Raw genomic sequence first — 19,001 nt, 5'->3', positions numbered from 1 at the left:
TGCAATCAACGACACAGTCGCTATCCAAGTAGCATTATAGAGGTAATTATCATTATCATTCATACCTCATTAGCATGTGAACCAATCGCGTCGCGTCCTTTGCGATCACGGCAAAGCCTCATGGAATAATGTCTTTCACCGTTGAATAATTTTTCATATTCCATGCCTACAACTTCAATTTCTTCATATTCCATGGCTAGAAGTTCAATACTAATATAATATCCAAGATAAAGTTACAAGAAGTAGTCAATAGGGGTCTCTCACCTCTCACTGTATGTCCACACTATTCACGCTTGTATGAGGAATACATTCAATGCTGAATCTAACAACACCCAGTGCCCTTACTCTGTATATTAGTCACTGGAAGATGGCCCATTTCACTCCTTGCTTCTACTTCACCTATAGTCTCATTGCAAACGCCTCAGTTCTATGATATCACATTCACTTTCAGCTGTCATGCAACGCAACAACTGTGCTATTTGCCATCGCACATCAACGAAGAAGTGCAGCCGCCCACATTCCACCTCACGTCTGTCCGACCAGCTGCAATCCTCGAGGACGCCCCACTGTACCACGATTTCACTACGATGTTTGACAAGAAGGAGCAGTGCGCGAGATAGGCTAATGAGCAGACTTCCCTCGCTTGAGTTTCGGAAGAATGTTCCATATCGCGCTAAGCTGACCACTGCTGACCATGACAGGCGTGCATTGGACTGGTACAGGTTGGAACTGAACATTGAATATGCTGGTGGTGACGCTTTCTGATGAGAAGTTGGTCGTGACTGATGCAGTATCCTTGGACTTGTCCACAGCATCGTTCAATCATTGCTCTCTGAGCTGCCTTGATTCTGTACTTACCCAAATACTAAGACCAAATGCCTGTTGACTGTGCTTTAAGAGAGACTGGCGCCATGCCTAGAGATATGACTGACCCCTATTGGCAAATTTGTATGACTTTATCTTGCCTACCTAGCTGCTGCCTATAGTCTCCCTTTAACTGCGGAACACTTCAAAGTCGATAAAATGCCATGTTCCACCTTTTAATGTGTTCAGACCGCCATTTTCAAAATAATGAAGTCAGGACACTGCCTTCTAGTCTCATAATAAATTTTGCTTTCCTCAATAATAACATTTCTTCTTCTTCAATGCTTTCATCATTCCAAACTTCTCCTCCTCTGACTTTTACAGGGGTACAGTCATGGCAATCAAAACCCAAATACTGAGACCAAATGCCTGTTGACTGTGCTTTAAGAGAGACTGGCGCCATGCCTAGTCTCTCTTAAAGCACAGTCAACAGACACCAACCCCCTCAGACTCAGAAACCACAAACGCCCAACCCTTCCTGCTACCTTAATACTTCTGGGTTCACCGTATGATAATGGTGAAGTTTCCCCCATAGTTTGACCAGAGCCTCTCAATAAATTTATAAACCTATTGAAAGACTCTGGTTTGACTAACATTCACAGTCAAGAACAGGGTCTGGTTTAGGCTGGTTATTCTGGCTAGACTAGTCCCAATATACGGTGAAATTGCACATGCACCTAATGGTGCTCTATGTGTCGTTTTGGCTGCAGCGATAGTGGTGTCACAACCTTCCATGTATGATGTCATTGTCCTTTTGGGCCACTGAGCGAAAACTAGTCGGCTGATTTTTTCCAAAATAGCTTTTCTTAAATCTAACTTTCCGACCCAAATTTCCTTTTTCATCTACGTTTCGGCGATCAAATACGTATACTTGTTACTGTTAAAAGTCCGTTAATATACGTAACTAATCGCTGAATTTATGATGGATCGTAAATTAAACTTAAGAAAAATCAAATTTTGAGGATATCGACCATGTAGTTTTCGTACAACAGCCAAAAAGCACAGTGACGTTTTCGTTTGAAAAGTACTGAGAGGAGATAACAGCGCATTACCCATCTCTTTCGATGGCGGTGTATCTAGTCAGATGTCGAATATAAGGTTTATTTTTTAAATCCTCCCATACACCCAGTATCTCATTGCAATGACTCAGGGTTATGTGCATGTAGTTAGTAGCCGCATACCTTGGAGATGGTATGAGGGAGAATTGCCGAATTCGTACGGAACCGTCCGTTGAGACGCCAAGAACCTCAGTAAATGACGCCAGTCGTCGCCTTTCGTCTCTTATTATAACGATGTGTTCTTTACTATCATAATGGAGAAGATTATATGAACCGGATATGAATGGAAAACCTAGCTTTAATCTGCCTTGAATTCTCCTCAAGTTATGACGCCGAGAATATAGGCAAATCTCTATGTTCGGTTGTTTATAATAACCACCAAAAACGTAAACATTCCAATCAAGCAATTGAGTTGTCCTTCTCCAGTCTCCGTTGTCAGGCATATTTATAAGAGTTCGTCCTTGATTTAAGTAGAGAACGGCTGCATCAAATGTTATATTATAGATTTTCACCTCCGTCCTTTTCGCGTGTTGGCAGTCGACCAAAAGGATATCGTTTTCATGTGAATATATGAACGGATATCCCCTTACTACTCCTCGGTTGTAACGCGTACATGTATCGCCTGCCTGCCAAAATATTGAATGTAACAGTTGTCCATTCTTTGAATCATATAACAACACTTTGAAGCTGCGCTGGTCAGTTGATGATGACGTGTACGTTCCCAAGGTCAGCCACATTCTGTCGGCGTGCAATTGAAGAAAGCTATATGGACGCTTCTCTACTGAATAATTGTATCGAACTTGAAAAGAGTTGTCTTTGGCATTGTCGTGGTAAACCAAGACTTTAACTGACTTCTGTATCATCATTCCATAAAAGAAGAATACGAACAGTTTGTACTCTCCATTACGAAACCACTTATCCAATCGTCCCAAGGTCACAGGGGGTATGAAAGGAACCGATGGCAGTGTCGTTCTGTATTGTTTAACGGCACACTGTGTGAATTCGTAAGAAATTTGGTAGGATAGTGCATGATCAAGTACGGTACACTGATTAAAGCTTTATTCTTGACTTTTTAAAAATCCTTACCAATGGCGTAAAGCTCAAATAAAGCGCTTTCAATGCAGTAATTGGCTATAGTTCATTCGCAAATGTTATGGCCGCATCGTTTGGGGCTCTGGAGGTCGAACTACTGATCGGATTTCTTTGAAGTTTGGTTTTTATTGATCCTTGCCTCAAAGTGCAACTATCGATGTTTCTGTCCGTTAAAGACTGTAAAGAAAAGGTCTGTAACAAAAGTTTCAGACTCCATTTTGGAAATTTCTTGAAACAGTTTCAGGTGGGGCTAATTGTTAGATAGATTCTTGTGATGATCAACTAATTTTTTAACAAAAAGATTACCCTCTGGTACTAAACGAAATCAAACCATCTACATTTTCTACCATTTACCAATGAATAAAAGCTTGTTGCATAATTGACGCAAAATGGTCGTTTAGGTCACCAGGAATCAATGGTTTCAACTGCCTGTCAAGGAGTCAATGATTTATGAAGACCACCGGTTATTAATTCTCGATGAAAAATACTTGGTTAATTGGTGGTTATGTGCAGTAACCATCGAATATTCGAGATATCTATACCTACCCTCCTACAGTATAATCTCGACCATCTTTGATGTTCTACACGTGGGTACTTCTGTGCAGCCATCTGACACATCGTCTGGTTGCCAAGGGAATGTGTGTCTATAGACCTACATTTTTGAATTCCCAGGCAGAATGTAGCACAGTTCAAACGAGATGAAACCAAAAAGCCTCCTATGACTGGTCTGAGGATGGCCACATTGGTCAAAGCAATATCGAAGCATGCTGCTTTCTGCAGGCCTCCCATTTTCCTCGGAGACGTTTCCACCCTCGAGAATCAAAATCCTAAAATGAACATCGAGATATTACGAGACAAACTCATGTTCCGAGCATCTCATATATATTCCTCAATGAATTCCAAGTCCCTCCATCGCTCCGCCGCAAAAACTCATACTCTCCCCCCACCTTTCTTGTAACTGCGTAAAAAACTTATATTTGCTTTCGGATGTGTCACTAAATGAATAAGACAATAATCACTGATTTCTGCAAGCATATTGTTATCTCGTGTGTTTTACTTCAGTATGTTTGTATAATTTTCTTTAAAAATTGTTTGACATTTCTCCAATTTGTGTCAGCTCTAAAATATAGTAGAAAAGTAAATGGAACGCGAGAAAAGAAGTTAAAAGAGCTCAACGAAACCCAACGAAACTTACAGGTAAATATCGGGCTACGGACAACCCAGTCAAAGAGGAAAAGACAGGCAAGGTACTCTCAAACCAAAAGGGCCAATGGGACAGATTGAAGGGGTACTTTGAGGAGCTCCTCTATTGTCCACCTCCCACCATCTCATCAGCAGAGACAACTCTCCCCATTTGTACAAATAGACCAAATAGCATGGAAATCAGAGACAACTCTGATCGTCAACCTGATTCGCAACACGTTCAAGATGTTCAAGTCCAGTCATAAGAATGGAATTCTTCTCTCTACATTACCTTCGTTGACTTTGAAAAAGCATTTGATAGCGTCGATCGACAAACTCTGTGGAGACACCTAGAACATCATGGCATCCAGGAAAGATCGTCAACCTGATTCGCAACACGTACGAACTCTCAACATGCCAAGTAATCCACAAAGTGTGTCTTTTTAGGATCCCAATGGGTACGACAAGTTGCCTTCTCTCTCCATGTTTTTTGTTCATGCAGTTTAGATTTTGTAACTGCGTTACGTTTATATGTAAACGTAACGCATATGATACACAACCAAACTTATCTTCAAATTCATGTTTGGAATTTTTATTTCGATTGTTCACTTTGTATTGTTTTCTTTTGGTCGTTTCACCATTCGCACACTACCTAATCAAATATGGCACGCTATGTACAGTCGGAAAAAGGAGGAATTTACTATTGCGAAACTGACCTCTCAAGTCCGCGGGTAGAGTATGCTGGCGTGGATGGAATTGCGGACGACTAATACCCGTGTACCGTGGTGGCCATCGATTACGATGCCGGATCTATCTCTGAAACAAATCTGACAAGGCAGTCTGCAGTAAAGCAGAGATATATACTGATAACAATGGGGATACAGCCCAACAACATCTATTCTTGATTGATACACTTGTTGGAAATTGATAAGGATCAATACCTTACGATCGGTAGGCTTTTTTCGAAGTAGAGGAGATTTGAAATCGCATTGTATCTTATCATAGTTATCCTATAGTAAGGATTGCATTATCAACTGATTTTTTAGAGCAGTTAGGCCTATTCACCCTGAAAAACACCCCGTCACTGAAATGTCATCCCTTGCACGAGACCATTCAGGTTTCCCACACATACCGCTGAGATTTTATCTATGGAATTACTGTTATATTCAGTTTCTGATATGCGTAGAGTCTTTACAATATTATAGAATGTTCGCAAGAATCATGTTAAGATAGTCCTCTTTCTGTAATCAAGGACATAGGACAAATACTCCCGCTAATATTGTTATCTATGAGATACCAGTTTCTGATATATGAACGTAGAGTCTTACAGAATCTAACAAGAATCTGTTCAAATTGTCATCCGTCTGCAGCCAAGGCTAAGCATCATTCATAGCAAAGTTTACATCACAGATATTCTCTTTTAAGGCATCTTCGTTCGTTCAAAAATTTCAAAATAGAACTCGAATTCGAAATTTTGTAGTTGTTTCAATACATGTACTTATACAGTGCACGGACCTAAATAAACTGACCTTATAACACCGTGTCTACTAGGACGCGGCTGGGGAGCGGGGCTTGAGACTTTTGATACTCAGACAGTGATGTGCATCAGCCACACACGAGGTTCATCGATCATTATGCAGCATCCAAGGCCGGGAACCGAGAGATTCCGGAGATTCCAGCCTTGGTTCACCGTATGATAATGGTTAAGTTTCCCCCATAGTTTGACCAGAGCCTCTCAATAAATTTATAAACCTATTGAAAGACTCTGGTTTGACCGACATTCACAGTCAAGAACAGGGTCTGGTTTAGGCTGGTTATTCTGGCTAGACTAGTCCCAATATACGGTGAAATTGCACATGCACCTAATGGTGCTCTATGTGTCGTTTTGGCTGCAGCGATAGTGGTGTCACAACCTTCCATGTATGATGTCATTGTCCTTTTGGGCCGCTGAGCGAAAACTAGTCGGCTGATTTTTTCAAAAAATAGCTTTTTCTTAAATCTAACTTTCCGACCCAAATTTCCTTTTTCATCTACGTTTTGGCGATCAAATACGTATACTTGTTACTGTTAAAAGTCCGTTAATATACGTAACTAATCGCTGAATTTATGATGGATCGTAAATTAAACTTAAGAAAAATCAAATTTTGAGGATATCGACCATGTAGTTTTCGTACAACAGCCAAAAAGTACAGTGACGTTTTCTTATGAAAGGTACTGAGAGGAGATAACAGCGCATTACCCATCTCTTTCGATGGCGGTGTATCTAGTCAGATGTCGAATATAAGGTTCCTTTTTTAAATCCTCCCATACACCAAGTATCTCATTGCAATGACTGAGGGTTATGTGCATGTAGGTAGTAACAGCATACCTTGGAGATGGTATGAGGGAGAATTGCCGAATTCGTACGGAACCGTCCGTTGAGACGCCAAGAACCTCAGTAAATGACACCAGACGCCGCCTTTCGTCTCTTATTATAACGATGTGTTCTTTACTGTCATAGTGGGGAATGTTACGTGAAAAAGATATATTTGGAAAACCTAGCTTTAATCTGCCTTGAATTCTCCTCAAGTTATGACGCCGAGAATATAGGCAAATCTCTATATTCGGTTGTTTAGAATCGCCACCAAAAACGTAAAAATTCCAATCAGGCAATTGAGTTGTCCTTCTCCAGTCTCCGTTGTCAGGCATATTTATAAGAGTTCGTCCTTGATTTAAGTAGAGAACGGCTGCATCAAATGTTATATTATAGATTTTCACCTCCAACCTTTTCTTGTATTGGCAGTCGACCAAAATGATATCGTTTTCATGTGAATATATGAACGGATATCCCCTTACATCTCTTCGGTTGTAATGCGTACATGTATCGCCTGCCTGCCAAAATATTGAAAGTAAGAGTTGTCCATTCTTTGAATCATATAACAACACTTTGTAGCGGCGCTGGCCAGTTGATGATGACGTGTACGTTCCCAAGGTCAGCCACATTCTGTCGGCATGCAATTGAGGAAAGCTATACGGACGCTTCTCTACTGAATAATTGTATCGAACTCGGAAAGAATTGTCTTTGGCATTGTCGTGGTAAACCAAGACTTTAACTGACTTCTGTATCATCATTCCATAAAAGAAGAATACGAGCAGTTTGTACTCTCCATTACGAAACCACTTATCCAATCGTCCCAAGGTCACAGGGGGTATGAAAGGAACCGATGGCAGTGTCTTTCTGTATTGTTTAACGGCACACTGTGTGAATTTATAAAAAAATTGGAAGGATAGTGCATGATCAAGTACGGTACACTGATTAAAGCGGTAATTGGCTATAGTTCATTCGCAAATGTTACGGCCGCATCGTTTGGGGCTCTGGAGGTCGAACTTCTGATCGGATTTCTTTGAAGTTTGTTTTTTATTGATCCTTACCACAAAGTCCAACAGAATTTTTGGTTTTAGTAGCCATGGTAACGAAATCATTTTTTTATGCGTTTGTGTACATTGACGTGGTGCATTGAATTCGGACAGGAAATGTCCAGGTTATAACTTTTTGGAATCTATCTACTAATTTTTTCGAGCCGTGTAAACGGAACCTATAACGGCGGAAATTCTTTTTCTTTTAAGGAAAATTGAGTCTGCACGTGACAGACTAATGCTTTTTTGCCTGATCGGCACAGCTGGATTTACATAGGGTTAAAGTGCAAGAGGAATAAAATGCAAATAAAGTAGAACCTCTCCATCAGGGACACCCGACTGACAAGTGCTGGTCTTAATGGTGAGGTGTCCTGATTAGAAAGGTCAAATTGGATGAAAACTTCCGCTTTGGGACCAAAACTAGGCTCCTTTACAGAGAGGTCGTCTTTAATACAGAGGTAAGGGAGGTTCCACGAGGTACACGATATCGATTTTTCTCAGTGTCCGTACATGACTGTAAAGAAAGTTTCTGGTTCCATTTTGGAAATTTTCTGAAACGCTTTCAGGTGGGGCTAATTGTTAGATAGACTCTTGTGATGATTAACTAATTTTTTAACAAAAAAATTACGCTCTGGTACTAAAGAAAATCAAACGATCCATATTTTCTATAATTTACCAACGAATAAAAGCTTATGGCAAGCCGTCTGTATAATAATTAAGAAAACCTGGTTTTATTGAAAAAAACCTGGTTTTCTTCCATGAAACCAGGTTTTTTAAGAAGAAAACCAGGTTCTTTTCAAGAAAACTAGGTTTTATTAATTATTGGACGAACGGCTTGCCATAAAAGCTCGCTGTATCAGAGACACAAAATGGTTGTTTTGGTTTCAACTGCCTGTCAAGGAGTCAAGGATTTATGTAGACCACCGGTTATTAATTCTTGATGAAAAATACTTGGTTAATTGGTGGTTATGTGCAGTAACCATCGAATATTCGAGATATCTATACCTACCCTCCTACAGTATAATCTCGACCATTTTTGATGTTCTACACGTGGGTACTTCTGTGCAGCCATCTGACACATCGTCTGGTTGCCAAGGGAATGTGTGTCTATAGACTTACATTTTTTAATTCCCAGGCAGAATGTAGCACAGTTCAAACGAGATGAAACCAAAAAACCTCCTATGACTGGTCTGAGGATGGCCACATTGGTCATAGCAATATCGAAGCATGCTGCTTTCTGCAGGCCTCCCATTTTCCTCGGAGACGTTTCCACCCTCGAGAATCAAAATCCTAAATTGAACATCGAGATATTACGAGACAAACTCATGTTCCGAGCATCTCATATATATTCCTCAATGAATTCCAAGTCCCTCCATCGCTCCGCCGCAAAATCTCTTACTCTCCCTCACCTTTCTTGTAACTGCGTAAAAAGCTTATATTTGCTTTCGGATGTGTCACTAAATGAATAAGACAATAATCACTGATTTCTGCAAGGATATTGTTATCTCGTGAACGGTGTTTTACTTCAGTACGTTTGTATTTTTTTATCTTAAGAAATTGTTTGACATTTCTCCAATTTGTTTCAGCTCTGAAATATGGTAGAAAAGTAAATGGAACGCAAGAAAACAACCTGGAAGAGCTGAACGAATCCACAACGAAACCAACAAGTAAATATCGGGCTACGGGCAACCCAGTCAATGTAAAGACAGGCAAGCCAAAAACCAGAAGGACGAATGTGACAAATTGAAGGAGCTCTTCCACTGTCCATCTCCCATCACCATATCACCAGCAGAGACAACTCTCCCCATTTCACAAGGTGGCCAAATAGGACGGAAATCAGAAAAGTCATCCAGATGTTTAAGTCCGGTAAAGCAGCAGGACCTGACGCAATCCCTCCACAAGCACTCAAGGCTGACACGAACTTCACAGTCAACATCTTGTATGATCTGCTTGGTAAGATCTGGGAAAGTGAAGAAAACACCACTGATTGAAAACACGGGCACACAGTGAAGATCCCCAAAAAAGGAGACATCAAGGAATGCAAACAAGTGGAGAGGGATCACTGCACTCGTATCTTATATTTACAGGCAACAGTCGGGAAACAGCCAACCTAATGATAATACACTGATTGGAAATCGATAAGGATCAATAACTTAACTATGGATTTTTTTTTATATTAGAGGAAAGTTGAAATTGCATTTTATTTTATTATAGTTATCGTATAGTAAGGAGTACATTATCTGCTATTTTTTAGTTAGGCCAATTCGCCCTAAAAAAAACACGGGCGGATACCCGAGCGAGTCCAATACGTACTGATTGTCAATTTCAGTATTGCCGTTGTGTAGACAGATATACAAATACTACAAATACCAAGTTTCACCAAATTTGGATGCATAATAACTGCTCTATGACGATGTGTATATATCTGACTGCATTTCTGTTTTCCGGGCCCACAAGTTATAACGAACCACGTACCCCTTTAAGTGTTCTATGTTATAATAAACAACGGTATTTTAGCCCAATCGACCAAGGTCTCGACTGACTTAAGAAAATAACACATCTACGAATTCCACCATCTGATGTTCCTTCAGGTACTTTTTTGCCACGGAAGGATTCAGAAATATGCCATAGCTCAGCCGAGTAATTGCAAATGTCGAATAACGTAAACGCAATTGCCTTGACGTCAAAAAGAACAAGGTAGCCATCTATTCATTGGGCATGTTGACTGTAACTCAAAAGTAGCCGGCTACCTGTAATGCACTTATCTACATTCATAGCAATAAAGGTTTTTGACCTTCTGAAAAACTATTAATGGTTCTTCGGCCATGCACCTCGTACAGGTTTTTTGGTGCAATGAAAATCTCCAAACGGTTTTTGAGTTCGTAAAAATCTCTCCAATGGTTTTTCACTTCGCTGAAAAACGCATATTTGTGTTGGCCAAAAAACCATTACCAGTTTCAACAGCTGAAAAACCTTTTTCATGGGTTCAGTAGGCCTATTAGCAAAAATTTATAAGGCGTGCGATTATAGTTTTGGTATTAGGTTCGCAAATAACGTCTCCGTCGTGTGTAATCTTGCTTTCAAAAAAATATTAAAAAATATATTTATATTCTGGGAAACCCTAGTATTTTACGCAGGTTTTCTAGAAATCCGACCTTTCAGGAAAAAGTCGGACAATGTCGGATTTGTGTCGGATAAATCAGGAAAAGGTTAGAGTAACCGATTGGAAGTCGGAAAGTCAAGAAGTCATTGATTGAAGATCAGCCAAATTGTTAGAGGGTGTAGTCAAGGGATTTATATACTGATTGGATAAGGCCCCAGACGACCCTCTGCCCTAATATTCGCCTCAATTCCAATAGGGTCACCCGATTCACTTCTATTCATTAACCTCGCAGAAGTTTGACAGCCACTTATAAAATTTATCAAGTTTTAGTTAACTGTGAATGTTAGTCAACCCAGAGTCTTTAAATAGGTTTGTGAATTTATTGAAAGGCTCTGGTCAACCTGTGGGGAAACTTCATCATTATCATACGGTGAACCAAGGCGGGAATCTCCGGAATCTCTCGGTTCCCGGCCTTGGATGCTGCATAATGATCGATGAACCTCGTGTGTGGCTGATGCACATCACAGTCTGACCCAAAAGTCTCAAGCCCCGCTCCCCGGCAGCGTCACCAAGTCTCGGTGTTGACGCCGATCAGCGCCCCCTGTCGTCTCCCGGTCCTCCAAAACCACCCGGATTTCTTCACTCAGACTTAAAATTAAACATGCCATGTGAAACAAAATGATCTAAGGTCAGTTAATTTAGGTCCATGCACTGTATAAGTACGATAGTCTATGGTCCTGTTACCCCGCGTCGCTTTAACTGAATTATCATCCAGTCTGAAACTATACAAAAAAGGTTGGGATTCTCGGTCGGAAAAACTGTTCGGCTGCAATCAGTTTCATACTGTAGGCGGCAACTCGTGCCACATACTTGGAGAGTCTTCATTCTTTACCAATAAAACAACAACATGGCCAAGTGGTTTTCCTACCACCGTCTCGTTTGGCAAGATGTCCCCAGGGGTCCACAAACTTAGAAAACCTTGCCCGTTGCTTCTTTACAACCAAGCTGCATTCTGTAGGAGCAACTGGTGTTAGCACAACTTGCAGAAGATATTGTTTCCACAGCAACTGGTGCTCATCTTGCTTGTTGTGTCTTGCCCAAGTTGTCCCGAGGGCAGATGCAACATTAGGAAGTAAAAGTTTGCATATTCTTGAGAACAAGTGTTGATTAATTCTTGGCAGCGAGCATGATAGACAAGGCTTGTTTTTTGGCGAATATCGGATTCGGAGGTCGAGTTAAGAGGACTGGAGAAATGTGTTTGTTTCTATTTTTGGTGGCTATCGGCGGATATCTTACAGCCCAACCTCATCCTTAGGGCATTTCTGTTATATAAGGGGCACCCATTCCAATAACAATTAACACAATGGCGCGACTGTCATGCCCTTGTGTTGAGGTTGCCTTTAACCATGAATAACGCTGAATACATGATAATGTTATCACATGTCATCGAGTATAAAAAGTAAGACCAGGCCCCCACCCACCTCACCCATGACACGCACGCACCATCCTACCCACGACACCAGAAGACTATTTGAATAGACCATGAAAAATCGGCAAATAAAGGTGATAAGGTGGGGGTCAGTGGATTTGACTGAAACTTTTACCATTGGTTGGTCTTAGGACTGGAGTGTGTTCAGAATCAAACCGGTCAACGACCCTAAATGCAGTTTTTGTTGAGGTGTGGAAGTTAAATCACAAAATGGCCGCTGTAACTGGATGTCGTTCTGGCTTCCGTTTTTTGAGGTCAGACTCCGCTTAAAATGAGTGCACATAACCTAGACGCAGGTTCTTTATCTGTACATCCGTGCAGAGGGACGAATGGATAAACTGATTGAAACAGACACGATACGAAACCAGACCATCAGAACAGCGCAACACCCAATTGGTTTTGACTATCACTTCTTCGCGATGAGCTGCCCTTATCATCGCACCAGCAATCCCCCAGGGGGTCTACGCCAAAGTTTTGCGAAATGACAAATGACAGATACTGAGAATGGTTATTATAGAGATACATTCTACTGTTGTCAAACAAACATGGCGCGTCAAGTAGCGCCAAATGTTCGGCTTTCCCCGGCGGCTGTCTTATGGAGATTAGAGAGCTGTGCAGCAAGACAAATAAACTCCTCTTAGGGAGGAAGTACTACACGCAAACAACTTCGCTACACTTCGAATTTCTTTATCAATAGCACTAACAAATAGAATATACCAAGTATATAAATAGCACTTTAATCTCCCAGAGTCCTTCTTAAACTAAATGTAGAATACAAAAACTTGTGGTTGTTTCTCCCCTTGTTTTAATTTAAAATAGTGCACACTAGTGTACAAAGCAGACATGTATTCCAGAAAAATCAAACTACATGTATGTGAATTTGCATGCAGTACTTTCCACTACCTGTAGGCAATATCATGGCTGTTGAAAACAGAATGGCGTTTCTTTTGATGGTGTAGTTTTCCACTAGGATATCGCATTTAAACTACCTTCGCTAAGGTGCTGATAACCCTTGAAAAGTCCGATACGCGACGAAGCGTTTAGTAGAATATCGTTGATTCCCTTATTCATCTTCCATGGAATATGGGTCGTGGAAAAGGCATCAATATTCTGTGATTTTGTACGAACTGGGGATGGTATTAACCAATCAAAAGTCCTTAATTCGCAATCACTGGTTTAGACTTGAAAATGAACCAATCACAAAGCATCTCAGGAGACGGCTTGTCAAGTTTGCTTCAAGAAAACTCCAAGTAGGATCAGCCACGTAGGCTAGATTTTGTTGCACGAAGTTACCGATAGGTGTATTACCTGTCTCACAGTACATCGTAACTCTTCATGACTACAAGTTTCCACGGACGCTATGGACATTCGACAAACGAGCGAACTAAAGCACATGGTAGTTTGATCCCATTCAAACAGTTCAGTTAGGAGGGAAAATGGATTGTCGAATCCGATGGTCATAATGTCACGTTCCGACTTGGCCTTGGTGGGTTTCACAGTAAATAACTGTCCAATCTTATATCAATCAAACTAGAGTGTATACTTAAAACGTTTACACTGTACACATTCACTGAAAAAAGCTGCATGTACATTACATTTAATGTTGTCAAAACTACATCTGATTTCTGTTTACCGTTTTTTTAGGTAGGCGGACCAATCAATTAAAGGTCATAGAAAATCAAGGCAATTACTCGGAATAATATAGTTATAGTAATTAGATTGTAATCATACTTTTTCCGAACTTATTATCGTCTGGGACAAGTGATAATGTATCAAATATACACATGACACTGAGTCAGACCGTGTTGGACATGTTGGCATCGACAGACTTTTCCTATTCTAGAAATACTATTTTAGGGTTCCATGAAGTTTAATACTTCCATATTACTTACTGATAGACATGGCTAGAAGTACACGTGTATCTCAATTGACTGATAGACATTGATGGAGGATATATAAGTTTGGCTAACTTTGTTGTCGAAAAATAGTTTAAACCTAGCGATAAGAGTAAGACTTGTTGAGCTTTGGAAAATATTTTCTGGTTTTTCAACCAGCACGAATATGCGCCCCGGAGAGCTTTTTTTAGGGGAAAAATAACCCTTTGGGGTGTCTCAAAGTCTCAAAAACCTTTGCTTTTTTCAAAAGCTCAAAAACTTTCATTTCTAAGAAACTAAGTGCAGTTGCTATTCCCGGGCCGGCTGCTCTTCCTGTATACTTTACACACTGAAAAGGTAGAAGCTAGACGGAAAGAAATTAGCGCAGTTTTCTCGCCATTTGGCATACATTTACCAAGAATGAAGAATGCACTTGTTCCTTGACAGGGTAATTTTTAAAGAGCTGAGTGAAACTCGGACTAATGCATCAGACAGAAGAGGTGATATCGAGCCTTTCTCGCCACCCTTGGAATAAGGTCGGTGTGCATTTCAACCCGCACTAGCCTGGGCAAAACGACTAGTCTGGGTAGCTTTGCTGTTTGTTTTTATTTCATTAGAAAACGGCATATTGAAAAAAATGTAAACTTTCGCCAATTTCCTAAAGCAAGCAAAGTCGGTTATTGGCCAATCAGAAATCCCGTAAGCGGCATGGTCCATGCTGTCCGAGCCGAACAAGCATGGTAGGGGTCTTCTGATTGGTTGATACCAGTTTGGAAGTGCCAAATTCCTGCATAAGGAAAGGCGTATACTGACCTCACTGATGTCTCTACAGAGGTAGATGAACTTTCGCTTTCGGATGCGCCAGCCTTAACGCAAAATAACTCCTCCGCTCAAGACTCTAAAGCTGACCTCTTTGAAGGGGTTCGCCGTTCGTAGTTACTGATGGTTGAGGAAGATAGAAATGCATTTATACACGATGCCGTAGTGTAGTTGTTATGCATTCAAATTTGCTGAAACACGGTATTTGTGGTATTTGTATATCTGCCTTTACAATGGTAATGCTGTGATTCATATTCAGCACGTATTTTCGCAATTGGAAGTTTTTCAAATACAATTACATATTTCAAAACGGCGTAGTCCTTTAAACACATATGCCGTAGACTGAAACCGCGTGTTGCAATAGGGCAAACGAACAAAAAACTGCTAACGCACCAACCAAGCTACTCTTCTCTGGCAGGCGTTATACCATTTTCTTGTTAACCCCATGCATCATATACCTGTTGTGGGCTTGATGTTAGGAAATCTTCGTCTAATCTACAACATTTGCCGTGAAACATCATGCCGTCAAGAAACAGGGAACATGCACTTTTAGACAGATAAGACTTATCGCAGAATGAGATTCGGCCTTGTGTACTGTCCGACGCCTTGCCGTTGGGCCTGATGTAGCCTTGGTCCTTATTCATTTATTGCTGTATCTTCGTGGTGAAGTGATGTACGAGTGTTCTTTTTTGCTTAATCTAGGAAAGCCCAATATAGGTTTCAAGAATTTATTCTTAATGATGTATCTTATTGAAAGGAAAGATGGTTCTTGCAAGGAGAAACGCGATAGTACATGGGTTGGGCCGTCTTAAATGCAATTGTATGTTCTTGTGGTTCAGGTTAATAGATATAAAGAGTAGCGGATTTATTATGCACGCAAATTTGCTGAAACTTGGCATTATAATGTATTTGTATATCAGCCCAAATAACGAGAGGTTGAAATTGACATTCAGTACGTTTTTCCGCAATTCAGAAATCTTCAAATTCAAGTTAAATTTTCAAATTTCGGGATGAACGGAGTAAGCCTTTGAAGCGAGTGGTAATATAAGAATAAGTAACCCTAACTTTAATCACCTCTGATTGCATTCGCCGACAAGTCGAAATAGTTACTCGTGAATGGCACTCTTGTTCCTCTTGGATAACAAGCAAGTCAGACGTTCCACTCATGTTTATCAGCAATAAGCGTGTTGTTGATAAACATGGAATGTTTTTATGGAACAAAAAAAGGAGTGAAACAAAGTATGTTGCTTTCTAGATAACATGAGGTCAATCAATCTCGGAGGCATTCCACGAACCATTTTTCTTCAAGTAACGTACATGTAGATGTAACGTCGAGAACCTTTCGGGAAAAGTTTCAAGGCCAACGCCGTTCGTTAAATATTTGAAATTTGTAATAGAATTGAAAATTTCAAAAAGTGTAAATACGTACGGGAAATGAATTTGGCAATGCCGTTGTGTAGACATTGTACATTGTATATACACTGCATTTCTATTTTCCTGGACCACGGCGTAATATACCCCTTCAACACAACTCAGCCTCGGAGTCTTGATATTTTAAAGATGGCGACGGTGTTTTTGTTAACGCTTTCAATGTTTATGTGTGTCTTGCAGCTCAAGGTATCTATTTACTAATATTGATACGTTCTTGATGGGGTTTTTTCCTTCGTATTGCAAAACAAGAAATCTAAGAACCGGCACCGCAGAAAGTGGATGTGTGTCTTTCATCTATTGATTTACCGATAAATGAGAAGCGACATTAACGACACTGTAATCATCTCTTCTCCTGCCCCTGGCCGTTACTTTATAATCACGTACAGATATTAACAATTCCATGACTAATTTTTTTGCATCAAAAACACCCTCGTTGCAATGTAGCACTGTTTACAGTGTATAATGCACAGCACCTCATTTTGGCGGCTGCGGTTGTGGTTGGTGCAAAATACGGAAGCCTTTAAATCTCATTTTAGCGTTTAGCTGGAGATTTTTGAGACAAGAAATTGAAATGATGCCTCTTGTTCGGCATCGATCCCTTTAGCACTGAATTGGTAAGGAAAGAAAAAGGTAGAAAATGTTTTCCCCAATCATCTTGCTGAAGGCTCAAAGAAGGTTATTATGATTAGTTTGAAGTGCAATTAAAACAGTAGAGTTGAATTTCACCACCTTAGATTGCTGTAACGAGGGGCGCCACTTAGCAGGAAACAAAACCCAGTTGGTCAAGATGAATGTCACCTGCTCGAGGCACTGCATTGATGAGTTGAGTACGTTTCTTTGCACTGCACTGCCCTTAGCAAACACAACCAATAATTAGTTTCTTAGGATATGAGGTAGGCTATGGGTTAAGCCAGATACAGCATTTTCAAAGTAATTGCATTTTTACTGACGTATCCGTTGTAATATGCGCCGAGTTGGTGAATAAGTATGGCTTTCTTTAATCACGTTTTAACGGGCTATGCAGTTGCAAAGTTCACGTTATTTGCATTTTAAAGATCGCTCTAAAGGTACATGCAGGCCAATTAAAGTGAACTTGTCCCTGCATTCTGTTTATGACTTAATCCTCAAAAGCCTAATTCGGACAAACTGAGATCATAACAAAACACCACAGAATCTCTTCTCATGCAACACAGCGATGAAGGGCCATTTTTGTCTCCCAACGAGCGCACTTCATGGCAACAATGGTCGTTGGGCTCAGCCAGACCTATAATTAAAGGTCTTCAAGCTCATGTCCAGGTGCTTTCATAATCAGAGTTCGAGCGAAAACCACTGAATTATCGAGTGCAGGGTTAGAGTCAACGCATCAGACATCGTAGAGCTAAAACATAAGAAGGTTGTTTTGTTGGCATGTTTCCCCTCGCCGCCAGCCATTGCTTTTGAATCGGCCCAAACTACGCTCCGGACGTATTAATATTGGCCTCGTCCCTCACCCCAAAAACAAAGCTATGATGACGAAATCGGCTGCTTCGGGAGCGTAGCCCAATCCCGCCAACAAGGATAAAGAACAAGTTATTTTAATGAGGAAATGTCATGTGATATTCTCCTTACATCATTTGTTCGTGGCTGCTTAACGCCCAGGGGGGCAATGGTTCTTCCTGAAATGGTGGTCGCTACTGGGCTAAAGATCCCATTTTCATCCAGGCGAAGCAATTGATGTTGATCCCAATGAAGGCTATTATGCATTGAGTTTCGTTATGCACGTATAAGAACTCCATATAATGGGGAATGGTTTATAAAAACTATGATATAACATCGTTGGTGTAATGAAGCCGTCGTAAAAGCGACGTAGGCTGAAAAATCGCAAACACTGAAGATTCAAAATTCAAAATTCGAGTGAAATGAAAAAAAAACCTCCCACCAGATCATGGCACGGCCTGTAATGATGAGATTATCCCGTGCGATTTTCTCCTAATGTCAGACATTCGGGCTGCAAGCAACCTGGAGGCAATGAATGCAACTTGGCAATGGATATTGAATACATGTCGGGGAAAGCATTATGCTTCATCATGTGAAACCTGTAAGATTGGAAACATGGTCCTTTACCACTTAACGTGATGACACACCATTGTGGGCTACATTTTGTAAAGGAACGAGATACAACCACGGTTTTTTTAAAACAAGCCCTTCGGCGGAAACAATTCACTTAGTGAGGGATTGGAGGGAGAAGACTTAGCCAGGTACAAAAATATATTCATGGGCCCTTGAATTTTAAGAAGGATGGTTTCTCAGGAATAAAAATTATCCTTGCCGCGTGTTGGCTATGCTATTGTCTTCGTACATAACACTCTCTATGCAATTCTGCAATCGGCTTAGGAGTCCTGATAGAGTCACATTCAAAAAAGCGAAAACACAATATATTTCCGGATACTTATCATTTTACCATCGCCAGCAACACATTGATGATGCCTCTTGCAACAACACTTCTCATGACATCGCCAAACAATCTGCCCTACAATATTTCATCCAATTCATTCTGGCATTGATTTATGATACCCGAGTGAATCGAATTGTTTTCATTGTTGTTTCCGCTTCTTTTCAAATACCACAGACAATTCTTTGGTGGCTCACTTCCCTCAACATACTCATCTGCCATCGTAAATCAATATTCAATTGAGAAAATTGAATAAAACAAA

At 40.6% G+C, this 19,001-nt stretch overlaps 1 protein-coding gene and 1 long non-coding RNA gene across 10 annotated transcripts in view; both read right to left on the bottom strand.

Annotated features, from left to right (window-relative positions):
* LOC135494113 (glutamate receptor 1-like) overlaps positions 1 to 19,001 on the bottom strand; it is a 109,502-nt gene that overhangs the window by 82,480 nt on the left and 8,021 nt on the right. The gene's annotated exons all lie outside the window — the stretch shown is intronic.
* LOC135494115 (uncharacterized) lies at positions 2,512 to 9,623 on the bottom strand. 3 transcript variants are annotated; one of them, XR_010448347.1, is made up of 5 exons: positions 9,223 to 9,623; positions 8,602 to 8,882; positions 4,489 to 7,433; positions 3,561 to 4,133; positions 2,512 to 2,914 (listed from the first exon to the last, which is right to left on the bottom strand). It is a non-coding gene; the product is annotated as an uncharacterized LOC135494115 (long non-coding RNA). The 3 variants fall into 3 exon arrangements; XR_010448346.1 differs by having other exon boundaries at positions 8,602 to 9,180; positions 9,474 to 9,623; XR_010448345.1 differs by having other exon boundaries at positions 8,602 to 9,623.

Source organism: Lineus longissimus, chromosome 9 (assembly GCF_910592395.1).
Source record: "Lineus longissimus chromosome 9, tnLinLong1.2, whole genome shotgun sequence".
NCBI classification, from domain to species: Eukaryota; Metazoa; Nemertea; class Pilidiophora; order Heteronemertea; family Lineidae; genus Lineus; species Lineus longissimus.
This window is presented reverse-complemented; position numbering and strand designations above follow the sequence as displayed.